The sequence below is a fragment of the Ranitomeya imitator genome, chromosome 2 (genome assembly GCF_032444005.1).
Source record: "Ranitomeya imitator isolate aRanImi1 chromosome 2, aRanImi1.pri, whole genome shotgun sequence".
Lineage (NCBI taxonomy): Eukaryota > Metazoa > Chordata > Amphibia > Anura > Dendrobatidae > Ranitomeya > Ranitomeya imitator.
Genome location: NC_091283.1, coordinates 511,085,180 through 511,100,330, shown reverse-complemented (window position 1 = coordinate 511,100,330; position 15,151 = coordinate 511,085,180).

The window sequence follows — 15,151 nt, the reverse complement described above, 5'->3', positions numbered from 1 at the left end:
ATATTTCATCTTCTTCTGATAGGAATATGGGTATATCTATTGATCTGTATGGGGATTATGGGTGAAATATCACAAATACACATGCCCAGGAACATACTTCATCTACTTCTGATAGGAATATGGGTATAATTATTGTTCTGTATGGGGATTATGGGTGAAATATCACAAATACACATGCTCATGAACATATTTCATCTTCTTCTGATAGGAATATGGGTATATCTATTGTTCTGTATGGGGATTATGGGTGAAATATCACAAATACACATGCCCAGGAACATATTTCATCTACTTCTGATAGGAATATGGGTATAATTATTGTTCTGTATGGGGATTATGGGTGAAATATCACAAATACACATGCTCATGAACATATTTCATCTACTTCTGATAGGAATATGGGTATAATTATTGTTCTGTATGGGGATTATGGGTGAAATATCACAAATACACATGCCCAGGAACATACTTCATCTACTTCTGATAGGAATATGGGTATATCTATTGTTCTGTATGGGGATTATGGGTGAAATATCACAAATACACATGCCCAGGAACATACTTCATCTACTTCTGATAGGAATATGTGTATATCTATTGATCTGTATGGGTATTATGGGTGAAATATCACAAATACACATGCCCAGGAACATACTTCATCTACTTCTGATAGGAATATGGGTATAATTATTGTTCTGTATGGGGATTATGGGTGAAATATCACAAATACACATGCCCAGGAACATATTTCATCTACTTCTGATAGGAATATGAGTATAATTATTGTTCTGTATGGGGATTATGGGTGAAATATCACAAATTCACATGCCCAGGAACATACTTCATCTACTTCTGATAGGAATATGGGTATAATTATTGTTCTGTATGGGGATTATGGGTGAAATATCACAAATACACATGCCCAGGAACATACTTCATCTACTTCTGATAGGAATATGGGTATATCTATTGATCTGTATGGGGATTATGGGTGAAATATCAAAAATACACATGCTCATGAACATACTTCATCTACTTCTGATAGGAATATGGGTATCATTATTGATCTGTATGGGGATTATGGGTGAAATATCACAAATACACATGCCCAGGAACATATTTCATCTACTTCTGATAGGAATATGGGTATATTTATTGTTCTGTATGGGGATTATGGGTGAAATATCACAAATTCACATGCCCAGGAACATACTTCATCTACTTCTGATAGGAATATGAGTATAATTATTGTTCTGTATGGGGATTATGGGTGAAATATCACAAATACACATGCCCAGGAACATACTTCATCTACTTCTGATAGGAATATGGTTATAATTATTGTTCTGTATGGGGATTATGGGTGAAATATCACAAATACACATGCCCAGGAACATACTTCATAGAAGAGGATTCTTTACTGTTAGGGCAGTGAGAATCTGGAATTGCTTGCCTGAGGAGGTGGTGATGGCGAACTCAGTCGAGGGGTTCAAGAGAGGCCTGGATGTCTTCCTGGAGCAGAACAATATTGTATCATACAATTATTAGGTTCTGTAGAAGGACGTAGATCTGGGTATTATAATGGAATATAGGCTGAACTGGATGGACAAATGTCTTTTTTCGGCCTTACTAACTATGTTACTATGTTACTATGTTACTTCTGATAGGAATATGTGTATATCTATTGATCTGTATGGGGATTATGGGTGAAATATCACAAATACACATGCCCAGGAACATACTTCATCTACTTCTGATAGGAATATGGGTATAATTATTGATCTGTATGGGGATTATGGGTGAAATATCACAAATACACATGCCCAGGAACATACTTCATCTACTTCTGATAGGAATATGTGTATATCTATTGATCTGTATGGGTATTATGGGTGAAATATCACAAATACACATGCCCAGGAACATATTTCATCTACTTCTGATAGGAATATGAGTATAATTATTGTTCTGTATGGGGATTATGGGTGAAATATCACAAATTCACATGCCCAGGAACATACTTCATCTACTTTTGATAGGAATATGGGTATAATTATTGTTCTGTATGGGGATTATGGGTGAAATATCACAAATACACATGCCCAGGAACATACTTCATCTACTTCTGATAGGAATATGTGTATATCTATTGATCTGTATGGGGATTATGGGTGAAATATCACAAATACACATGCCCAGGAACATATTTCATCTACTTCTGATAGGAATATGGGTATATCTATTGATCTGTATGGGGATTATGGGTGAAATATCACAAATACACATGCTCATGAACATATTTCATCTTCTTCTGATAGGAATATGGGTATATCTATTGTTCTGTATGGGGATTATGGGTGAAATATCACAAATACACATGCCCAGGAACATATTTCATCTACTTCTGATAGGAATATGGGTATAATTATTGTTCTGTATGGGGATTATGGGTGAAATATCACAAATACACATGCTCATGAACATATTTCATCTACTTCTGATAGGAATATGGGTATAATTATTGTTCTGTATGGGGATTATGGGTGAAATATCACAAATACACATGCCCAGGAACATACTTCATCTACTTCTGATAGGAATATGGGTATATCTATTGTTCTGTATGGGGATTATGGGTGAAATATCACAAATACACATGCCCAGGAACATACTTCATCTACTTCTGATAGGAATATGTGTATATCTATTGATCTGTATGGGTATTATGGGTGAAATATCACAAATACACATGCCCAGGAACATATTTCATCTACTTCTGATAGGAATATGAGTATAATTATTGTTCTGTATGGGGATTATGGGTGAAATATCACAAATTCACATGCCCAGGAACATACTTCATCTACTTTTGATAGGAATATGGGTATAATTATTGTTCTGTATGGGGATTATGGGTGAAATATCACAAATACACATGCCCAGGAACATACTTCATCTACTTCTGATAGGAATATATGTATATCTATTGATCTGTATGGGGATTATGGGTGAAATATCACAAATACACATGCCCAGGAACATATTTCATCTACTTCTGATAGGAATATGGGTATATCTATTGATCTGTATGGGGATTATGGGTGAAATATCACAAATACACATGCTCATGAACATATTTCATCTACTTCTGATAGGAATATGGGTATAATTATTGATCTGTATGGGGATTATGGGTGAAATATCACAAATACACATGCCCAGGAACATATTTCATCTACTTCTGATAGGAATATGGGTATATTTATTGTTCTGTATGGGGATTATGGGTGAAATATCACAAATTCACATGCCCAGGAACATACTTCATCTACTTCTGATAGGAATATGAGTATAATTATTGTTCTGTATGGGGATTATGGGTGAAATATCACAAATACACATGCCCAGGAACATACTTCATCTACTTCTGATAGGAATATGGTTATAATTATTGTTCTGTATGGGGATTATGGGTGAAATATCACAAATACACATGCCCAGGAACATACTTCATCTACTTCTGATAGGAATATGTGTATATCTATTGATCTGTATGGGGATTATGGGTGAAATATCACAAATACACATGCCCAGGAACATACTTCATCTACTTCTGATAGGAATATGGTTATAATTATTGTTCTGTATGGGGATTATGGGTGAAATATCACAAATACACATGCCCAGGAACATACTTCATCTACTTCTGATAGGAATATGTGTATATCTATTGATCTGTATGGGGATTATGGGTGAAATATCACAAATACACATGCCCAGGAACATACTTCATCTACTTCTGATAGGAATATGGGTATAATTATTGATCTGTATGGGGATTATGGGTGAAATATCACAAATACACATGCCCAGGAACATACTTCATCTACTTCTGATAGGAATATGTGTATATCTATTGATCTGTATGGGTATTATGGGTGAAATATCACAAATACACATGCCCAGGAACATATTTCATCTACTTCTGATAGGAATATGAGTATAATTATTGTTCTGTATGGGGATTATGGGTGAAATATCACAAATTCACATGCCCAGGAACATACTTCATCTACTTTTGATAGGAATATGGGTATAATTATTGTTCTATATGGGGATTATGGGTGAAATATCACAAATACACATGCCCAGGAACATACTTCATCTACTTCTGATAGGAATATGTGTATATCTATTGATCTGTATGGGGATTATGGGTGAAATATCACAAATACACATGCCCAGGAACATACTTCATCTACTTCTGATAGGAATATGGGTATAATTATTGATCTGTATGGGGATTATGGGTGAAATATCACAAATACACATGCCCAGGAACATACTTCATCTACTTCTGATAGGAATATGTGTATATCTATTGATCTGTATGGGGATTATGGGTGAAATATCACAAATACACATGCCCAGGAACATATTTCATCTACTTCTGATAGGAATATGAGTATAATTATTGTTCTGTATGGGGATTATGGGTGAAATATCACAAATTCACATGCCCAGGAACATACTTCATCTACTTTTGATAGGAATATGGGTATAATTATTGTTCTGTATGGGGATTATGGGTGAAATATCACAAATACACATGCCCAGGAACATACTTCATCTACTTCTGATAGGAATATGTGTATATCTATTGATCTGTATGGGGATTATGGGTGAAATATCACAAATACACATGCCCAGGAACATATTTCATCTACTTCTGATAGGAATATGGGTATATCTATTGATCTGTATGGGGATTATGGGTGAAATATCACAAATACACATGCTCATGAACATATTTCATCTACTTCTGATAGGAATATGGGTATAATTATTGTTCTGTATGGGGATTATGGATGAAATATCACAAATACACATGCCCAGGAACATATTTCATCTACTTCTGATAGGAATATGGGTATATCTATTGATCTGTATGGGGATTATGGGTGAAATATCAAAAATACACATGCTCATGAACATACTTCATCTACTTCTGATAGGAATATGGGTATAATTATTGATCTGTATGGGGATTATGGGTGAAATATCACAAATACACATGCCCAGGAACATATTTAATCTACTTCTGATAGGAATATGGGTATATTTATTGTTCTGTATGGGGATTATGGGTGAAATATCACAAATTCACATGCCCAGGAACATACTTCATCTACTTCTGATAGGAATATGAGTATAATTATTATTCTGTATGGGGATTATGGGTGAAATATCACAAATACACATGCCCAGGAACATACTTCATCTACTTCTGATAGGAATATGGTTATAATTATTGTTCTGTATGGGGATTATGGGTGAAATATCACAAATACACATGCCCAGGAACATACTTCATCTACTTCTGATAGGAATATGTGTATATCTATTGATCTGTATGGGGATTATGGGTGAAATATCACAAATACACATGCCCAGGAACATACTTCATCTACTTCTGATAGGAATATGGGTATAATTATTGATCTGTATGGGGATTATGGGTGAAATATCACAAATACACATGCCCAGGAACATATTTCATCTACTTCTGATAGGAATATGGGTATATTTATTGTTCTGTATGGGGATTATGGGTGAAATATCACAAATACACATGCTCATGAACATACTTCATCTACTTCTGATAGGAATATGGGTATAATTATTGTTCTGCATGGGGATTATGGGTGAAATATCACAAATTCACATGCCCAGGAACATATTTCATCTACTTCTGATAGGAATATGGGTATATCTATTGTTCTGTATGGGGATTATGGGTGAAATATCACAAATACACATGCTCATGAACATATTTCATCTACTTCTGATAGGAATATGGGTATAATTATTGTTCTGTATGGGGATTATGGGTGAAATATCACAAATACACATGCCCAGGAACATACTTCATCTACTTCTGATAGGAATATGGGTATAATTATTGTTCTGTATGGGGATTATGGGTGAAATATCACAAATACACATGCCCAGGAACATACTTCATCTACTTCTGATAGGAATATGGGTATAACTATTGTTCTGTATGGGGATTATGGGTGAAATATCACAAATACACATGCTCATGAACATATTTCATCTACTTCTGATAGGAATATGGGTATATCTATTGTTCTGTATGGGGATTATGGGTGAAATATCACAAATACACATGCCCAGGAACATACTTCATCTACTTCTGATAGGAATATGGGTATAATTATTGTTCTGTATGGGGATTATGGGTGAAATATCACAAATACACATGCCCAGGAACATACTTCATCTACTTCTGATAGGAATATGTGTATATCTATTGATCTGTATGGGGATTATGGGTGAAATATCACAAATACACATGCTCATGAACATACTTCATCTACTTCTGATAGGAATATGGGTATATCTATTGTTCTGTATGGGGATTATGGGTGAAATATCACAAATACACATGCTCAGGAACATACTTCATCTACTTCTGATAGGAATATGGGTATAATTATTGTTCTGTATGGGGATTATGGGTGAAATATCACAAATACACATGCTCAGGAACATACTTCATCTACTTCTGATAGGAATATGGGTATATTTATTGTTCTGTATGGGGATTATGGGTGAAATATCACAAATACACATGCTCAGGAACATACTTCATCTACTTCTGATAGGAATATGGGTATAATTATTGTTCTGTATGGGGATTATGGGTGAAATATCACAAATACACATGCCCAGGAACATACTTCATCTACTTCTGATAGGAATATGGGTATAATTATTGTTCTGTATGGGGATTATGGGTGAAATATCACAAATACACATGCTCATGAACATATTTCATCTACTTCTGATAGGAATATGGGTATATCTATTGTTCTGTATGGGGATTATGGGTGAAATATCACAAATACACATGCTCAGGAACATACTTCATCTACTTCTGATAGGAATATGGGTATAATTATTGTTCTGTATGGGGATTATGGGTGAAATATCACAAATACACATGCTCATGAACATACTTCATCTACTTCTGATAGGAATATGGGTATATCTATTGTTCTGTATGGGGATTATGGGTGAAATATCACAAATACACATGCTCAGGAACATACTTCATCTACTTCTGATAGGAATATGGGTATAATTATTGTTCTGTATGGGGATTATGGGTGAAATATCACAAATACACATGCTCAGGAACATACTTCATCTACTTCTGATAGGAATATGGGTATATTTATTGTTCTGTATGGGGATTATGGGTGAAATATCACAAATACACATGCTCAGGAACATACTTCATCTACTTCTGATAGGAATATGGGTATAATTATTGTTCTGTATGGGGATTATGGGTGAAATATCACAAATACACATGCCCAGGAACATACTTCATCTACTTCTGATAGGAATATGGGTATAATTATTGTTCTGTATGGGGATTATGGGTGAAATATCACAAATACACATGCTCATGAACATATTTCATCTACTTCTGATAGGAATATGGGTATATCTATTGTTCTGTATGGGGATTATGGGTGAAATATCACAAATACACATGCTCAGGAACATACTTCATCTACTTCTGATAGGAATATGGGTATAATTATTGTTCTGTATGGGGATTATGGGTGAAATATCACAAATACACATGCTCATGAACATATTTAATCTACTTCTGATAGGAATATGGGTATATCTATTGTTCTGTATGGGGATTATGGGTGAAATATCACAAATACACATGCCCAGGAGCATATTTTATCATTATTTTAAGAACATATATATTTATCCCAAATAGTCATGCCCAGTACCACATTTGATGAATTTCCCATAATAATATGAATAGAATTATTCACCTCCATGGTAATTCAATGTGAAATATTATATTTACAGAGGCCAAATAATTTTGCAGCTTTGTTTGAAAAAATATCTTTAAAAACTTGTGGGCACCTAAGCTCCATAATAAATGAATACCTATATGTACATTTATATTACAGCGTCAAATAGGCTAAGTAATTTCCTTTTACAGCTTGGTAATTCTGCATTCAATAGCGCTGTAATAAGTCAGTATAGGCTGTTTATTGTCTCTATATGACGGCTTTTCATTAATATAGCGATAACAGTTTGAACTATTAATTTGAAAATATCGGCATTGATTTCCTGGACATATGCAGTGTTTATACACTCAAAGATGCTGAAACAGGCCTGGAAAGACGGGTTTAACAAAGTTTTTTTTTTTTTTTTTTTTTCTTCAAGATTGTGAAAACTGTCTGAAGCATTGACGTGAAAATAGCTTTTGTGACTTTATTGATATATTTTGTGGTTGGACGTCAAGGTTGCTGAAATAAGTAAATAAAGGCTGATTTAAGAGACTTTTAACTGCTTATCTTCAGTACTGAAAAAAAAGGCTTAAAGCTGACCTGTCATCACATTCAATGCCACCAAGCCGCAGCTATGGTGGCATAGCTGACAGGTCCAGCAGTGTGGACAGCCCTCTATCTGCCTCCCTGGTGCCTCCGCACTAAAATATTACACTTTATTCCTCTCGACGGGCACCACTGGAAGTATGAAGTGTCTGTATCGGTCCGATGGAGTGTGAACAAATCTGCACTATATACAATGCACTGCGTCATCAGTTGCTGGGCAGGAATTTTTTTACTGCCCAGTGACTGATGACGCGGCACAGCGCAGGGCTCAAGCACTGATTGGTTCACACTTCAAAACACCAACAGGACCACTTCTTGATTCCCGTTACGCGCGCCAAGGGGGCAATAAAGTTTAGTATTTCAATGAGGAGGCACCCAGGGAGGTGGACAAAGGTCTCTCCACACAACTGGACCTGTCAACTATGCCACCATAGCTGCGGCTTTGTGGCATTGAATGTGATGACAGGTCCTCTTTAAAGCGTCGAGTTGAAAATAGCCTGTGTTTTCCTTGTGAAATTTAATACTTAGCTGCTCAATTGTGCATAGCGTGTGCTGTCAACCAACAAACACCTTACCCCACTAATTTCACATAAAATGTAATGTGATATGATCATCAGATGTGGATGCTTATATTATTGATTATTATCAATATTCATTTATATGGGGATTATGATTTGGATAACATGGCTACAAATCCCAAATCCCATATTTATCCTCTACCTGATAAAAATATCCAGTAGAGTCTCTTTTATCCAAGCTAAACGGGAGCAGAGGGTGCTTGGATTTGTGAAAAACTTGGATAACTCAAACAACTGAATAAAATGCCCCCCTTTGTATCCTGCTGTCCCGCTTTGGGTCTTCCTGTCCCTCTTGTATCCTTCTGTCACTCTGAGTATCCTCCTTTTGTGTCATCCTACCTCTCTTTTATGTTCTACTGTCCGCTTTTGTCCCTTTTTTGTGTGTAAAAGGGGAGCCCTGGGCAGCCGCCTGGATGCTTGGATAAATCAGTAAATAGGCTGGCAAAGTGCTGTACGGTATACGCTACCCTCATCTTTTTCCCACAGACACCAAAAAAAAAAAAAAAAAAAAACACGCCAAAAAAAAATGAATATAATGTGCTTTTTGTTAAAGGGACTGCCAGTGCCAAATCACATGTGTTGTGCTCTGCAGGACTGCATTGACGTGCTGCCGCACAGCACAGCAACCCCAGCCGCGCTCCGATCCGATGAGCCGTTCGGGCGCTACGGCCCCTGAAACGGAGCGCGTGCTGGGCTGTCACAGCGCTGGGACTAGTCCTGTGATGTAGCTACCCCATTCAAGTCAATGGGAGGAGACCCCGTGACCGGGACTAATCTCAGCTCTGACAGCCAGCATGTGCTCCATTCCAGGGGCCGTAGCACCCGAACAGCTCATCGGATCAGAGCGTGGCTGTGATCACTGTGCTGTGCTCAGCAGGCCTGTATTGGCCTGCTGACGCAGAGCATAGTGAGACCAGCGGCGCTCCGATCCAATTTACAGTAAGGGTGCAACGGCCCCTGGAACGGAGCGCACGCTGCCTGTCAGAGCCGGGTTTAGTCCGGTCACATGGTTTCCTCCATTGAGTTCAATGGAGGAGCTGCATCATGGGACTAGTCCCAGCGCTCTGACAGCCCAGCACGCGCTCCGTTTCAGGGGCCGTAGCGCCCGAACGGCTCATCGGATCGGAGCGCGGCTGGGATCACTGTGCTCTGTGTCAGCAGGTCAATGCAGGTCAGAAGCAAAGATGATTTTGAGGTGGCAGATTAAATGGCTTTTACAACTGCAGCATGTCTTTCAATATACATGGAGAGATCCAGCTCAGGATGGTCACCTGACTGTTACCAAAGCAACAGCTTAGGGGAAAAATTAAAAAGTTACATATATTAGATGCTCCTACTAGCCTCTCAGTGACCCTCCCAGGATGAAGGAGAATCTGCCTACATTCTTAACCCTCCGTCAGGCGCAATATAGATTCTCGTCAGTTCAGGCGCAATGTGCCTGACAAGCACAGGTCAGAAAACCATCTATAGTAGCTACATATTTCAATTTCAGGACTATAGAAGTAGTCAGTGACCTTCATAGGAATGTATTAAAAGAGATTACACCAAATCAGATGCAAAAAAAAACATTTATTAAACATAAACTTATTAAAACTAAAAGTACCACTTTTCGGTAGTACTGCCAAATAGGCTCCAGTTATCTTTACTTAACTATTGCTTAAATATAAAATTATGGAAAAAAACTTAAAGGATATTGCACTTAGATGTTACTTAATTATTTTCTACTCATCTTCAGTGGTTTCAATTGCAGCAGAAGCAGCACAGGTACACTTAGAAAAGCAAGGCTGGCAGACGAAAGTTGCATGGGAAAGGCAGATTGATTCTTTACATATTTTGCAGTCATATTTAGAAAGCCTTCTGAAACCAGATACAAATGAGCAGGTATAACAATGAGACATTGGAGTTCATGTCCATAAATATTAATCAATTTTTATTGCTTGCTAACAATTACAATACCTATATAATGATATTAAAATTTCACATTAAACTGTACATATACAACATTAAATATAACAAGAGGGATGATGGTAGCAAAAAGATGGAAAAACACTACGTGGATATACCTAATGCCACCATTATTTTCATAAAGTGCATAGTGTAATTGGTAACTGGGTTCAGGATCGAAGCCTTAAATGCTTCCATAATAAATCATGTTAGATATTCTATCAGGTACACTGAGCCATGCGCAAGGACTCCAGGGACCTATAGTCAAAGTATATTGCTACACAAAGTATGCCTACACCTTACCCAGATAATGGCAATTAGGGTGCTCCACGCGGTGGCCCCAACACGCGTTTCGCGTCAGCTTCGTCAGGGGGCGGTGCTGATACATGTCCGGTGCTGCTCTAATTGCCGGTATTATGATGCGGCGCATGTCGCTCTATGTCCGGCCGGGAATTACATCCCGGGCGGCCTCCAAACTGGCGCCGCAAGCGTCATTGACAGGCGCCACCCACAATGTCCCACAATCCGCGTGCGGTTCAGTGATGCCATTTCCGGCGGAACTGACCGCGGCGCCATTTTGGAGGCCGCCCGGGATGTAATTCCCGGCCGGACGTAGGCCGACATGCGCCGCATCATGTGGGCTTAATACCAGCAATTAGAGCAGCCTTTAAAAACACACTAAGGACATGTAGCAGCACCGCCTACACCTTACCCAGATAATGACAATTAGGGTGCTCCACGCGGTGGCCCCAACGCGCGTTTCGCGTCAGCTTCGTCAGGGGACGGTGCTGCTACATGTCCTTAGTGTGTTTTTAAAGGCTGCTCTAATTGCTGGCATTAAGCCCACATGATGCGGCGCATGTCGGCCTACGTCCGGCCGGGAATTACATCCCGGGCGGCCTCCAAAATGGCGCCGCGGTCAGTTCCGCCGGAAATGGCATCACTGAACCGCACGCGGATTGTGGGACATTGTGGGTGGCGCCTGTCAATGACGCTTGCGGCGCCAGTTTGGAGGCCGCCCGGGATGTAATTCCCGGCCGGACATAGAGCGACATGCGCCGCATCATAATACCGGCAATTAGAGCAGCACCGGACATGTATCAGCACCGCCCCCTGACGAAGCTGACGCGAAACGCGTGTTGGGGCCACCGCGTGGAGCACCCTAATTGCCATTATCTGGGTAAGGTGTAGGCATACTTTGTGTAGCAATATACTTTGACTATAGGTCCCTGGAGTCCTTGCGCATGGCTCAGTGTACCTGATAGAATATCTAACATGATTTATTATGGAAGCATTTAAGGCTTCGATCCTGAACCCAGTTACCAATTACACTATGCACTTTATGAAAATAATGGTGGCATTAGGTATATCCACGTAGTGTTTTTCCATCTTTTTGCTACCATCATCCCTCTTGTTATATTTAATGTTGTATATGTACAGTTTAATGTGAAATTTTAATATCATTATATAGGTATTGTAATTGTTAGCAAGCAATAAAAATTGATTAATATTTATGGACATGAACTCCAATGTCTCATTGTTATTCCTGTTCGGTGGAGTGTCCGACTTATAATTGTATTTCTCACTGGAAGGCTCCCCCACTAGGGTTTTGAGCATGGTAGAGAAATTTGTTAAAAAATCTTTCAATTTGGACTTTTTTGGTTACAAATGAGCAGGTAGTACAACTGCGTATTTTAGAAGGTGGTAGAGTCGGTGTTTGTTCTGGAACGTCCTTGGGACGATATCTCTTCAACCGGTGTTGCAGGGCAAGGGGCATTCCAACCGTCTTTGTACTTCTTAGGCTTAGCTCTCCACTCACCAGTTCATTAGCCAATTGTTTTAGGTACATTCTTCTGCGCATTTGTTTAAGTTCATTACCGAGGTAAATTACTTGTGAGTTGATGCCACCCACATTCAGCATTGTAAAGAAGATTACCATCGGCCAGCGTTTGGTATTTTGACTTACATTGAAATTGCCACACATTTGGTCAGCATTGTCAACGCCGCTTTTGGTCAAATTATGAAAAGTTATGATTTCTGGTTTCCTTAGCTCCCCAGACTCTGGATCAATGGTGTAATCATTATGTAACTGCAAAGAGTTTGTATGTTCTCTCCGTGTTTGCGTGGGTTTCCTCCGGGTTCTCCGGTTTCCTCCCACATTCCAAAGACATACTGATAGGGAATTTAGATTGTGAGCCCAAACGGGGACAGTGATGATAATGTGTGCAAAACTGTAAAGCGCTGCGGAATATGTTAGCGCTATACTAAAATAAAGATTATTATTATTATTATGTAATGAAGAGACCAAAATCACATTTTTCCTCTCGCGTGGGATGTAATAAACTAAAATCTTTCCATTACTGAACCCAAACATAGTGCTATACTGTTGTTTGCCTTTTGTATATAGAAAATCAGGCGGCAACTGCCTTTTGTTTTTTCTAACAGTTCCCACATATGACAGCTTTTTCGTTTCTAAAAAATCAAATCAGATCAAAGTCAGTAAACCAGTTGTCAGCAGTGATATTTCGATCAGATCCAAACATTGGCTCAGCAATTCTCTTTACCACATCACTAGGCTTGTTGCTCACATTGAAAGGACCTGGTGGCTGTCTTCCACAATAAACTTCCATGTTCATAGTGTACATCATCCTTGAATCAACCATGGCAAAAATTTTAATTCCATATTTGTTTGGCTGCGATGGTATATATTGCCGAAAACCACATCTTCCACGGAAACCTGGAAGCATCTCATCAATAGTGAGGTATTGCCCCGGGCAATAGCTTTTTTGACAATTCATAATAAATTGTTGAAATATGTCCCGAATTGGTGCAAGCCGGTCATAACCTTTTCGTTCTGTCCGGGTACTTCGATCATCGAAACGGAGGCAACGGATCAGGACTTTGAATCGTTTCAGATTCATCACAAGGCTGAATTTTTCGATGCCATCACCGTCTGTCCCCCACAGCTCCTCCAAACTTTGCCTATTTGCTCTGAAAGCACCAGCTAGGTATAACAAGCCAATAAATGCCTTGAGTTCAATCACATCAGTGTTTATGATGTCCCTCTCTCTGGACAATTGCTCTTTGATTGTGTCAATATACTGGTTAGTGAACCGAACAATAGTTTCCAACATGCTATCTGTAATTCGATTACTCCAACATTCCACTGCAGTTTTACCTTTTCTAGCACTTCCAATAACTCCAGGAAGGTGTGTAATAATATTGTGGGATTCTCTGCGCTGTTTGTTCTTGGGTGCCTTTTTGTTCCACTTTGTATTTTTATCTTTGCCCAAATAATAAGCTAGATCTGTGTCTGTTTCCTCTGTATCAGTGTCATCACCATCCTGCTCTGTTCCAGAATCAGTGTTACATTCTGCTACCTCATCTGCAGATGAAATGTCACTAGATTCCTCTAAATCCTCAGTTACTGCTGGTTCTTCCTCATCATCTTCTAACAAAAAAATCTTCATTTCTTCTAAATGAAGGGGTTTAGATGAATCATACTGTTTTCTGGCCATTGCAGCAGAAAATCTGAAGCAAGCGAGAAAGAGTATGTGTTAGGGCGCAATGTGCCTTAGAAGCCACCCTCCTTTTGTCTAAGGGTACCGTCACACTATAACATTTAGATCGCTACGACGGTACGATTCGTGACGTTCCAGCGATATCGTTACGATATCGCTGTGTCTGACACGCAGCAGCGATCAGGGATCCTGCTGAGAATCGTACGTCGTAGCCGATCGTATGGAACTTTCTTTCATCGCTGGATCTCCCGCTGTCATCGCTAGATCGGTGTGTGTGACACCGATCTAGCGATCTAGCGATGCGATCCAGCGATGCGTTCGCTTGTAACCAGGGTAAACATCGGGTAACTAAGCGCAGGACCGCGCTTAGTTACCCGATGTTTACCCTGGTTACAAGGGTTAAACTAAAAAAAAACAAACAGCACATACTTACATCTGGTGTCCGTCACGTCCCTTGCCGTCTCTGCTTCCCGCACTCAGTGACTGCCGGCCGTAAAGTGAAAGCAGAGCACAGCGGCTGTGCTTTCACTTTCACTTTACAGCCGGCAGTCACAGTGCGGGAAGCAGACGGCAAGGGACGTGACGGACACCAGATGTAAGTATGTGCTGTTTTTTTTTTTTTAGTTTAACGCTTGTAACCAGGGTAAACATC